This window comes from Vombatus ursinus, unplaced genomic scaffold (assembly GCF_900497805.2).
Source record: "Vombatus ursinus unplaced genomic scaffold, bare-nosed wombat genome assembly UNPS02005286.1, whole genome shotgun sequence".
Lineage (NCBI taxonomy): Eukaryota > Metazoa > Chordata > Mammalia > Diprotodontia > Vombatidae > Vombatus > Vombatus ursinus.
In genome coordinates this window covers 9,127,405-9,139,317 of record NW_020945064.1, presented here as the reverse complement: position 1 = coordinate 9,139,317, position 11,913 = coordinate 9,127,405, and the positions used below count along the sequence as shown (strand labels likewise).

The window sequence follows — 11,913 nt, the reverse complement described above, 5'->3', positions numbered from 1 at the left end:
GAGAGAGAGAGAGAGAGAGAGACAGAGGAGAGACAGACAGAGAGACAGAGGGAAGAAGAGACGGGAGAGTGGCAGAGGGAAAAGGAAAGGGAGGGAAGGGGGGAGAGAGAGAGAGAGAGAGAGAGATGCTGGGAGGAAGGGATGATTGGAGGAGGGAGGGAGGGCCTGAGGACAGAACAAACTGCATTTCCCTTCTGTGGCTTTGGCACTGATGGGCAGCACTGCTGCATTTCCATGTCCCCAATGAAGACTTTAGGTACAGCATGCCCAGGATGCCCGGAAATCATTACTGCTCCATTAGATTAAAAGAGCAGCAGGTCCCTGAGCTGGCTTTCCATTAGAGGGTGCCTAGAGCCTCTTCTTGCTGGTTTTCTGTATCAGAGCTGGGCCCTGGCCCACGCCCAGGCCTGGGTTGGCAGCAGGTATTTGGAGGGCTGTGGCAGGCTGTTTCCTTTAGAGAGAAGCTGTCCCTTCCCTGCCTTTTCCCCTATGGGCTTTAATCACACAGCTCAACTGTCACCACTAACCCAGACAGTTTTTAGCCTTTGGATTTTGGACACAGCAGCCTTTCCCCAAGACAAAGAATCATAGCTTTCGAGTTGTAAAGGACACCAATGATTTTGAAATCCAACCCCCACCCTTTTTTTTTAACAGATGAAGAAACTGAGGCCCAGAGAGGTCAAGTGCCTTGCTCAAGATGACACAGGTAATGAGTAGTAAAACCAGGATTCAAACCCAGGTCCTTTGATTCTCAATCAAGGGCTTCTTCCATTGTAAGTAAACTATTTATTCACTCCATAAGCATTTATTAAGCACCTACTTTGTACCAGGTACTGTGCTAAGCCCTAGGGATAAAAAACAAACAAACAAACAAAACCCCACAGATGTAGGTAGTTGTGCTGTTGTTCAGTCTTAACACAGGACTTCTTCCATTGTACCAGTCAGTTAATCAATCAGTAAGTATTAAGTGCCTTCTGTGTACCAGGCACTATGTTAAGCACTAAAGATGTAAAAGACTTTTCCTGTCTTTTGGAGCTTACAGTCATATGTAAATAAGATATAGACAGGATAAATTGGAGATAATCACAAAGGGAAGGCACTAGCATTAAGGGGGATATGGAAAGGTTTCTAGAGAGGAATTGAGCAGTTGATGACACCTAGATTGCAAGCCTAAATGACCATGATGTAGTACCCTCTACACTAATAGGGAAGTCAGGTAGAGGGGAGGGTGGTTTGGGTGGAAAGATGAGTTCAGCTTTGGACATGTTGAGTTTAAGATGTCTATGAGGCATTTGTGGATGCTCAAGATATTCAACAGATAGGGAGATACAAAACTGGAGAGAAGTTGGGCTGGAAAATAGATTTGAAAATCATCAGTATAGAGATGAAGATGTGTTATCTTCATCAGTATAGAGATGAAGGTGTGTTATATGTTAGCACTACTGTCCTTACTAAATGTCCATTAGGCAGCTAATTGAAACCAAAGGAGCTGATGGAATCCAACAAAATGGTATAGAAGAATAGAAGAGAATCTAGCACCAGCCCCTTGGGGGAACGTCACTGTTTGCCTGTGTGAACTGAATGAAGATCCAGCAAAGAAGGGTGAGAAGGGCAGTCAGATAGATAGGAGGAGAATCAGGAGAACTCAGTGTAGTCAAAACCTAGAGAGAGGAGTATCAAAGTGAAAAAGGTGATCAATATTGTTACTCTGGAGGAATGTTAGATCCTTGGAGATCATCTATTTTAGGGATTCTCAACCTTGAAATTGTCTTTTAAAAATTATTTCCAGAATTATATTTTAATATTTTTTTTTGTATCCTAGGTATTTTATTTCATGATTCAACAATATTATTCTGAGAAGGAGTCTGACAGGCTTCACCATACTATCAAAGGGATCCATGGCACCCCCTAAAAGGTTATGGAATAGGTATAGCCATAGAATTCTAGAATCTCAAAGTCAGAAGAGACTAATTGTCTTAACAAGTGGTCATCCAGATTCTTCCTGAAAACCTTCAATGAAGGGGAACTTACTACCTTCTGGGGGCAGCTTCAGTCTACTTTTGCATAGTTATAATTGTTACGAAGCCTCCGCCTCACCCCAGCCCTCCTGTCCCCTTATGTTGAGACACACAGCATCGCTGGAGGAATGTCAGTATTCAAGTTTGGATTTTGTTTCAGAGACAAGCTTGGGCCCTATTCAATTTCTCAAATGCAATTCAATCTACTCTCTCCTTATTATTGATGATAACATCTATTTGTAAAGTACTTTATGTGTATTATCTCCTGATTTCAGCCTCATGACAAAGTATGAAATCTCAGGTACTACATTTCTCATTATCCTCATTTGACAGATGAGGGTTCTCTGAAGCTTGAGAAGTTAAGCGATTTACTTGCACATCGTCAAATAATGGGGGATTGGGATTGGTCAGTAAGATCTTAGTCTTTTTTTATTAATTTATTTTGATTTATCAATAATCACTTCCGTATGCTTTTGAATTTAAAATTTTTCTCCCCCTTCCTTCCCACCACTCTCCCCAAGATGGCGCACAATCTGATATAGTCTATACATTTACATTCATATTAAACATATTTTCACATTAGTGATGTTGTAAGTAAAAATTAAAACCAATAGGAGGAACCATCAGAAAGAGGAAACAAAACTCAACAGAAGAGAAAAAAAATAGCAATTTAACTTCCATAGCTCTTTCTTTGGATGTGGATAGCATTTTCCATCACAAGGCCTCTGCAGATGTCTTAGATCCTTGTATTGCCAGGAAGGGTTAAGTTTATCAATATTAGTCATCACTCAACGTGGCTGTTATTGTGTACAACATTCTCTTGGTTCTGCTCACTTCTCTGAGCATCAGACCATACAAGTCTTTCCAGGTTTTTCTGAAGTCAGCCTGTTCATCGTTTCTTATAGCACAATAGTATTCCATCACGTTCATATACCACAACTTGCTCAGCCATTCCCGAATGGATGGGCATCCTCTCAATTTCCCATTCTTTGTCACCACAGAAAGAGCTGCTATGGATATTTTTGTGCATGTGGGTCCTTTTCCCATTTGTGTGATCTCTTTGGGATTTAGCCCTAGAAGTGCTATTGCTGGGTCAAAGGGTATGCACATTTTGATAGCCCTTTGGGCATAGTTCCAAACTGCTCTCCAGAATGGCTGGATCAGTCTTGATGAGGACACACAATATGCTCTACCTAAAGCAACCCTTGCATGTGGATTTGATCATGAGCAGGCATTGTTTCTGATCTGCTCACCACATGAAAAAGAGGAGCTTTTTGATTGTCTGTTGAGTAGGACTTGGGTATGTTTTCAAAACACATTAACTGTCCAAGCCATTGTCTCTTGCCTGCCTGGTTGCATCTGCATTAGAGTAAGCCTCCTGGTGGGTAAGAGCGGTCTTGGGCCTTTGTCTCCCCATTTGGGAGAGTGACCAGTGGCCTGATGTTTCTTCGGTTTCTGTAGTGTCTCTTCTTTCTGCCCTTAGACGAAAGATTATCGGATGAGGCTTTACTATCGTGTTTAAAGTGAGCCTTCAGAGTTCTCGAATTCAGAATTCAGGTCAGACTTTGTGGTCTCTGAAGAGCACTACTACGTAGCCTACCAATCCCTCAGTCAGTCAGTCAGTGTATTGAGCCAAAGCGAAGATTCAGAACTCTTTTTCTTTCCTGCCTTTTCCCTGGCCATCTTTCATGCCTGGAACATACTCCCTCCCCCCTTACCCCAATAAACTACAGACTCCCTCGTACTTCTAGAATCTCCGAACACCAACTCCTATGTTTGTCATTTTAGCAAAAGTCTTTTGGAAAACTACAGTTTCTGAAGGCCAAATCTGGTGCACTGCCATTTTTTTTTTTACAGCTATCCAGCATTATAAAATGGTTTTTACATTTTTAAATGGAGTTTTATTGTATTTAAAAATATAAAATGTAAAAATAAAAAAAAAAACATTCTTAGCTAGTGGATCATACAAAAACAGGCAATGAGTCAGATTTGGCCCTCAGGCCATAGTCTGCCTACTCCTTGCACTACCACTATCTACTAGCCTCACTATGATTACTCATATCACAAAGTACCCTGGCAGCATGATATAATGATGTAATGGAATGTTACAATTCACATTCCCTACCCTCACACCCATATTTGCCTATCCCAGATTGGACTTTAATTTGGGCCAAATTTTCTACCTTGTACTTTAGAGGAAGCCTCACGCCTAGAGGAGGAGATTTTATCCTCCATGCCCAACATATGCTGTTATCATTCAGTCATTCAGTCATGTCAAACTGGTAGAAGGAAACACCAAAGAATGTACTTACCAACCTTAATTCAATAACAAGAGTTTTTAAGTTCAAGAATAGGCCTGAACCCAGGGAGACCTCTGCTTCACCTGGTAAGGTTAGTAGGCAACCTTGGGACCATTTTATTCATTTGTCATCAGCCTATGTGATTTCATAGTCAGGATACTTGGCTTTGAGTTTTAAAGTTGACACAGAATGCTGGGAACATCTGAAATTCTGGGATTGTCCATTCACATGGATCTTCTCATCATGGCTCTTGTAGGAGATCTTACCTGCTTCTGAATTTCTTCTGATATTTTGTTATGAATATCTGAATGTTTCTTGGCCTACTCACACATAATCTCCTTGCTTGGGGTGTCTTTAGTGCTCTTCAACCAGCACACAGTTGAAATAGCCTTTTGGATCAATGTCCACCTCTGGAATCTTGGTGAGCCTGGCCCCTGCTATGTTTTCTCAGCTAGTCAACAGTATGCTTTCTACTGAGCTACATTGCTTCCTGAGGTATTATACTATTGGCCCTGCCTATCTCATAAGGCTATTGTGACCTTCTGATGAGATCATAATGACTGGGACCTTGCTTGGACTAGCAAGTGTTATTCATATAGTGTTTCTTTTTTTTTTCCCATTGACCTTCACTGGTCTCACTCTCCCTGCTATCATATTTCCTGGGGGAGGACTCCATGTCCACTGACTCTAGTTCCTTTGTGTCATTCATTTCACCTACCTCCACTTTCCATCTTATGCCAAGTACCTCTAGTGTGGTACATAAAGAGTTACTGTCCACTGTGACCTGGGAACAAAGACCAGGTCCTTTCAAGGATTTCTCAGCCCACTTCTGTATCCCTGATTCAGGAACCTGCAAACTTGGTATTAGTCTAGTCTATCCTTGGAAGTTTTCACATGAAACACACACACACACACACACACACACACGCCTTGTTCTAGTTCATTTAATAGTATGATATCTCATAGTATAGGATAGCGTATCAGACTATTAATTTATCAGGTCAACAAACTTTATTAAGAGCTTACAATGTACCAAGCATTGTGCCAAGTAAGTACTGGAGATACAAATGACAAAAGTCATCAATTGATTGCATTTTTTTCAATGAAAATAACTAAGTCGGGGCAGCCAGGCAGCTGAGTGGATAGAACACCGGCCCTGAAGTCAGGAGGACCTGAGTTCAAATCTGGCCTCAGACCAAACACTTGATACTTACTAGCTGTGTGATCCTGGGCAAGTCAGTTAACCCCAATTGCCTAAAAAAAAAACTCAAAAAACCCCAAAAACACAACCCCCCAAAAAACTAAGTGATTAATGCCTGGGTAAAAGGAAATTGCAAAAAGGATAGTGGATTATACATAAGATAATGGACAATAAAGATATTGTATGTCAAAATGTGAGTAATGGAATACTCAGAGGCAAGACTGTAGTTTGAAATTCCTATAGCAATAAGAGAGAGGAAATTAATCAATTGAGTCTGTAATTAAATAAGCTAGAAAAAGGAGTCATATACAAATGTACAAGAGAAGTGGATTTCATTATATTCTAAAAATCCAACTCTCTTTATTCCAACACTGCCCTCACCCTGAAAATGTCTGATCTTAATTTAGTTTCTTAGATTTTCTTCATGATGCCATGTGACACTGCAGCTATTTCTTTTATTTGTGTGGTGGCTATGCCTAGGCATGCCCAGGCAAGTCCCCTCTTTTCTTCTTGACAAAGTAAGAATTCTGTAGACAATCTAGAAATTCTCACTATCTTGGTTCTTATAGCATTGGCTTGTGTTCTCACAGCCAAACCTATGCCCTTCTGTTTAATATTTAAAAGAATGGTTAACTGGTGTTTGATAATCCAAAGATTTGGCTATTGAGGCAAGAATTTAATATCTGATAAAAAACTGTCAGAAAAATTGGGAAGTAGTCTGGCAGAAACTAGGCATAGACCAACATCTCACACTGTATACCAAGATAAGCTCCAAATGGGTGCATTAGAGGAACATGAAAGAAATTACCTGTCAGATCTATGGAGAGGGGAAGAATTCATGATCAAACAAGAGATAGAGAGGTTCACAGGAGGGAAAATGGACAATTTTGATTGTATTAAAATTAACCTTTATGACACAAATATGATTCCTAAACCAGGAAAAGCAAAAACAGAGAAAGAAAACTATAAACCAATTTTCCTAATGAATATTACTGCAAAAATTTTAAATAAAATACTAGCAGGAAGATTACAACAATATATCATAAGGCTCATACACCATAACCAGGTGGGATTTATATCAGGGATGTAGGGCTAGTTCAGTATTAGGAAAACTATCAGCATAGTTGATCGTATCAACCACAAAACCAACAAAAATCATATGATTATCTCAATAGATGCAAAAAAAAGCTTTTGACAAAATACAATATTCATTTCTCTTAAAACACTAGAAAGTATAGAAATGAATGGAGCTTTCTTTAAAATTATAAGCAGTATCTATCTAAAACCATCTACAAACATTATCTACAGTGGGGATAAGCTAGAAGCCTTCCCATTAAGATCAAAGGTGAAGTAAAGATGCCCATTATCACTATTGTTGTTCAATATTGTACTAGAAATGCTATCTATGGCAATTAGAGAAGAAAAAGAAATTGAAGGAACTAGAACAGGCAACATGGAAACACAACTATCACTCTTTGCAGATGATATGATGGTGTATCGGGGAATTCTAGAGAATCAACTAAAAAACTATTTGAAATAATTAACAACTTTAGCAATTGCAGGATATAAAATAAACCCACATAAATTCTCAGCATTTCTACATATTAAGCAACAAAGTTCAGCAGCAAGAGATAGAAATAGAACTTTCATTTAAAATAACTGTAGATAATATAAAATATTTGGGAGTCTACCTGCCAAGAGAAACCCAGGAACTATATGAACACAATTACAAAACACTTTTCACACAAATAAAGTCGGATCTAAATAATTGGAAAAATATAATTGCTCATAGATAAACTGAATCAATATAATAAAAATGACAATTCTACCTAAATTAATTTACTTATTCAGTGTCATACAAATCAAACTACCAAAAATATTTTACGGGGCAAGAAAAAATAATAACAAAATTCATCTGGAAAAATAAAAGGTTAAGAATATCAAGGAGATTAATAGGAAAAAATGTGAAGGAAGGTGGCCTACTGTTCAGATCTCAAAATGTATTATAAAGGAATAATCACTTAAACAATCTGGTATTGACTAAGAAATAGAGTGGTGATCTGTGGAATAGATTAGGTATACAATATACAGTAGGCAATGACTTCAGTAATCTTGTGTTTGATAAACACAAAGATTCAGACTTTGAGGACAAAAATTCACTATTTGACAAAAACTACTGGGAAAAATGGATGGCAGTTTAGCAGAAACTAAGTATAGACCAATATCTCACACTGTACACTAAGATAAGGTAAAAATGGGTACATGATTTAGACATAAAGGGCATATCATAAGCAAATTTGGGGAACATGAAATACTTGACCTGTCAAATCTATGGAGAAGGGAAGAATTTATGACCAAACAAGATATAGAGAGCATTATGAGATGTAAAAGAAATAATTTTGATTATATTAAATTAAAAAAGGTTTTATGCAAACAAAAGCAATGCAGCCAAGATTAGAAGGAAAGCAGAAAGCTGTGAAAATTTTTTACAAAAGTTTCTCTGATAAAGGCCTAATTTCTCAAATATATAGAGAACTAAGTCACATTTATAAGAATACAAGTCATTCCCCAATTGATAAATGGTCAAAGGATATGAACATGCAGTTTTCAGATGAAGAAATCAAAGCTATTTTTAGTCATGTGAAAAATGCTCTAAATCACTATTGATTGAAGAAATGCAATTTATTTATTTATTTTTTTGGGTGGCCAATTAGGGTTAAGTGACTGGCCCAGAGTCACACAGCTAGTGAGTGTCAAGTGTTTGGTTTGAGGCCACATTTGAACTCAGATCCAGTGCTCTATCCACTGCACCACCTAGCTGCCCCTGAAGAAATGCAAATTAAAACAACTCTGAGGTACCACCTGACACTTATCAGATTGGCTAATATGACAGAAAAGGAAAATGACAAATGTTGGAGAGGATGTGGAAAAATTGGGACACTAATGCACTGTTGGTGGAGTAGTGAACTGATGTAACCATTCTGCAGAGCGATTTGGAACTATGCTTAAAGGGCTATCAAACTGTGCATATCCATTTCCTTGCCCATCCGCTACCCCCCACTTAATAATATTTTATTTTTTTCCAATTACATGAAAAGATACTTTTCAACATTCACTTTTATAAGATTTTGAGTTCTAAATTTTTTTTCTCTCTCCCTCTCTAGCCCCCACCCGAGAGGGCATGCAATCTTATATAAGCTGTACATGTACAATCACATTAAATATATTCCCACATTAGTCATGTTGTGAAAGAAGAACTAGAACAAAAGGAAAAAACTATGAGAAAGAAAAAAAAACAAGAAGAAAAAAGAGAAAATAGTATGTTTTGATCTGCATTCAGATTTCATAGCTCTTTCTCTGGATGTGGATGGCATTTTCCATCATTAGCCTTTTGGAATTGTCTTAGATCATTGTATTGCTGAGAAGAGCTAAGTCTCTCAAAGTTGATCATTGCACAATGTTGCTGTTACTGTGTACAATGGTCTCCTGGTTCTGCTCACTTCATTCAGCATCAGTTATGTAAGTTTTTCCAGGTTTTTCTGAAGTCATCCTGCTTATCATTTCTTATAGCACAATAGTATTCCATCACATTCATATACCATAATTTACTCAGCCATTCCCCAATTGATGGGCATCCCCTCAACTTCCAATTCTTTGCCATCACAAAAAAAGCTGCTATAAATATTTTTGTACGTGTGGGTCCTTTTCCATTTCTTTATGATCTCTTTGGGATGCAGACCTAGTAGTGGTGTTGCTGGATCAAAGGGTATGTGTGAACTGGTTGAACTGTTCAAGAAAGCAGCTTGGAACTGTGCCCCCAAAGCTATTAAACTATATATACCCTTTGACCCAGTGATATCACTACTAGGTCCATAACCCGAAGAGATCAAAGGAAAAAGAAAAGAGCCTGTACGTAGAAAAATATTTATAGCAGCTCTTTTTATGGTTCCAAAGAATTGGAGACTGAGGAGATGCCCATCAATTGGGGAATAGATGAGCATGTTGTGGTGTATGAAGGTGATAATACTATTTTTTAAAATCACTAAATTTATTTTTAAAATTATAAAGGATTTCTTTTAAAGCATTACATTCTGCACAGTGCTCTGAATGGATGCCAGGGATACATGGATTATTGATATTCTCTCTCTTCTGTCCCACTACCCCAAAAATTACAGTGACCAAAAAGCAAGTTGTTATCGAAAGTTGCAGGAGAGATTTTTTTTTAACCACCAATATGACCAGAAATGAAATCTACTCTCTCTGCTGCTGTTCCAACATTTCAATGTTCTATTTCAATTTACACCCTTCCTCCTCTTACACACCTCCCCCACCCCCACCACAACTCCAGCCATTTGTAAGGAGCTAAGCTAATGTGTCTGGTGAATAGCAAAGATTCCACTATACTTCTAATGTAGAACATCTATTTCAACAGAGAAATGTTGGCCTTTTAAAACAGAAACAGATAAAAAAATGATTCAGGACTCCATGCTTTTCACTAGTCTTGGAAAAACTTTTCAGAATACTGATTTATATTATAAAAAAAGAAAAATGTCTTGCATTAGCATCTTTCAAAGTGTATAGAGGGCAGCTAGGTGGCGCAGTGGATAGAGTACTGGCCCTGAGTTCAAATCTGGTTACACATAACACTTACTAGCTGTGTGACCCTGGGCACATCACTTAACCCCACTGCCTAGCCAAAAACAAAAGCAAAAACAAAGTGTATAGAGAGCTTCACATTGTTTTGCTATAAATACTATGCATTCTTTATCTGGGCCTGTGTTCCTCTATTGATAATAATTCACTCTTAGATCCTTCCAAAGGTTCATCAATTTTATTTGAAGTTCTGGGTTCATGAAGTATTTGTTTGATTCACTGACTGTATTTGCCAATAATAGATCAGGCCCAATTTTTGGGAGTGATTACTACTGTGTTGTAGAAATGGGTCTTCCAAGATCACCATATGAGCCATGGGTCCCCTACATAGGAATAATCATATCCAGAACCACTTGTAAACTTATAGTATTCAACTTGTGGGTCTTAAGCTATCTGCCATTTGGATGGACTTCATGTATCTATAAGTCACAACAGCACTAAAACCAACTGTGCCATCAGAATAGTCACTGAGTTTTCCTCTTCTGGAAGATATCTTTCAGTGGTGGTAGTAGAGGAAGAGAAAAATTGCTACCATCCCTGACACCACATCCAGAAGGAGGTGGTGAGAATCCTATGCAAGTGCTCATGTCATCATATCTCTTCTAGATGGGAGCATTGGATGGCCTACCATCACCTGGGGGAATTCTACCAAAGCCTCCTCTTCCCCGGGTGGGAAGTCCTACAGGGCATCCTTATAGATCATTGTGAAACCACCAGAGTAAGAGGTTCATAACAGAAATTGAGATTGCAGGGTTGTGTATGTCCTTTGATCAAAGACTCAGATATAAAATCCAATATAATCTTTATGTATTCCACAACCCTATCAGGCTTTCCACTGATAAGAATAACTATCAGTGTGGAATGAAGACAATGCTCTGGAAATGCTGGATTGTTTTCTAAGTGTTCTCTGGAAATTTTTTGATTTTAGTACTTTTGACCCCAATAATTCCTCTTGCCAGACTCTGAATAGTCTTAACTTGCCATTAATGTTGCTTCCTATACAATTCTGGTAATTTAAGCATTCCACAGCATCATCAGATCCCAGCAAGAGCTAGCTGGTAGCACTGGGTAATGGCAATGGCAGGGCAAGGTAAGTATGATTTTTTTTCAGAATTTCTCCAGTTGTGTCAGTATTTGCACTGATAACCTAATATGAGCTTGGGGACACTTTTGTCTGGGCCTGAAACAATGACATTGTAGTCTGTACACAGGGCTTTTTATATTTTTGCCTCTTTCCCCAATTGCTGTTCCAGGATTCTTGCTTCGAAAAAAACTCATAGTTCAATCAATATTTCTAGATGTTTTAAAGGTCTTCATCACAGGGCACTTAACAAATTCACCGCTAGTTTTGGTACTGGGGAAGGTTTCTTCTGATGGCTCAGTCTCTCCATTATCTCAGATTTAAATGGGTAAACAATCTTTAGGTTTAAGAATGAGCAAAATGCTGGCCAACAGAGGTCAATGCCATAGAAAAATACAGAGGATAATAGTGTTTGCAGTTGTGAAGCAGGACTACTGTGCCATAAGAAATGATGAAGGAGATGGTTTCAGAAAAACTTGGGAAGACATGGATTAACTGACACAAAATAAAGTGAATAGAACCAGGAGAAAAATTGATACAATAACAACAATGTTGTGAAGATAATCAACTTTGAAAGACTTGGAAACTCTGAGCAACACAGTAACCCACAATTCCAAAAGCTTCATGATGAAAAATGCTACTCACCTTCAGATACAGAGA

The 11,913-nt window shown here is 38.3% G+C and overlaps 1 pseudogene; it reads right to left on the bottom strand.

Moving 5' to 3' along the window:
• The window catches only part of LOC114031247, a 12,244-nt pseudogene extending 794 nt beyond the window's left edge, over positions 1-11,450 (bottom strand).
• Between the last annotated feature and the right edge of the window lie 463 nt (positions 11,451-11,913).